We start from the raw sequence: 1,788 nt of genomic DNA on the forward strand, positions 1-1,788 counted from the left end.
CTCTGAAAGCATCCTTTGAATATAGCATAATAGTCATATTTGTTTGGTAGGAGACGAATAACATTTAAAACGTGCGGAGTCAATATGTTCACTGTGTTCGGGTTATACGTTAAATATTTATTGATTTAGACCAAATTTTGAATAGGGTCGATCCCTCAAAAACAGTACAGGTCCTTGCTGATTAACGGTTAAAAAAGCACTTCCAATGGGCTAAACCATCACTGGAAGATTACAATGAATAATTCAGGTTGTAGTGAACTCTTTCATCAAGTGTTAAAACTGATCGCGTTCTACAAGGTTAAATGATGACACGGATGCGTTCATCTAATCTCAGCATTTCAGATATGATTGCGTCTTCGTATTTATTAAATCCTTCAGTGTGAAAGACTGAGTTTTCCTAAGTTGAGAAAAGTGATATTTTACTGCTGTGAACATAACACTTTGTCGGAACTATTGTCAAACAAGAGTTACCTCCCCTCAAACTGTCTCTCTTTATCGTAAGAGTCTAGCCCGTTCACAAACTGTTGACTTCCTTTTCACATTGGTTGCACATTGACAAGGCAAAATAACAGACAGTCATTTATGGAGTTGACATGGAGTATTCTTCACTTCTTGCCGATTGTTATTCTCATGAAAATATTTCTTTTTGAATTGTAAATTTCTCATTTAACTCGTTAATCGAGACAATTCGTTTCGCAAAGCGCCATTTTTGTGACCAGCTTGATTCTTTCACACCCAACAGTGGTCTCGTAGTTTTCAAGAATATTTGTTCTTAAAGTTGATTTTGTATATAATCATATCTATATGTATGATACAGAATTTTCGTGACCCTAAATATTTTTTATTACTTTTGTTTATATTTTCTAAGGTTTTACAAACACGAAACTTTTTAAGTCGCAAATACAAGGGGTGGTGAACCGTTCCTGTGTGTTAGGTAGGGAGAGTTTACGTTTCAAGGTTTTACTTTAGCAATGAAATAATTCCATTTTCCGTTAGACAACTTTTCAGAAAGTATATAATAAGTAGGATATTCCATGTGTTTCGTGATTTTTCTCTCATCTCGGGACTCGTGAAAATAGATTTTACTCAACACACGGTGGAATATATATGGTACTAAATTTGTACATCGGTGCGCGGTATACTTACATACATGTGGAAGCGAATATGTACATTTTAACTGGTACACATTGAGATAACAATCAACGCCATTAATAAATATACACACATTCATCATAATAAAAAATATTTCGCATTTATTCCTGTAGGGACAATCCGCTTTTGATATATACTGAACCGCAAAAGAAACGTCACCTCAAGTAACATTGCATTAAAAGTGGTCATTTAAATATTTGGGTAATTTTTGTCAAAGTTTCTCAAATCTAACATTACCTTGTCCAGAAAAATGAAATTTGATGATAAAAAAACAAAGCAGATGGCAATAAAACCGATAGCCCAAACGCATCACGGCAACGGCCATGGTAACCCGATGCACGTGAGTTCCGTGCAAATTAAATGCACACGCGTTCCCACATGTCTTGCCCTTTAAAAATCCACCCAGATCGGAAAACATTCATTCGTTATTGAATTGCTACAACATGCCATGAATGACAAGAAATCAGCGACACCAAGCCCTTGCACGATTGCAAGCTGGACAAGCCGCCCGGCAAGTAGCCAATGCATTTCAAGTCCAGGTAAGGACCATATACAGACTCCAGCAACGGTACCAGACCACCAACACTACAGATGACCGACCACGGGGTGGAGGACCAAGGGTCACCACTGACGTCA

Source organism: Haliotis cracherodii, unplaced genomic scaffold (assembly GCF_022045235.1).
Source record: "Haliotis cracherodii isolate W230 unplaced genomic scaffold, xgHalCrac1.p SCAF_10, whole genome shotgun sequence".
Classification (NCBI taxonomy): domain Eukaryota; kingdom Metazoa; phylum Mollusca; class Gastropoda; order Lepetellida; family Haliotidae; genus Haliotis; species Haliotis cracherodii.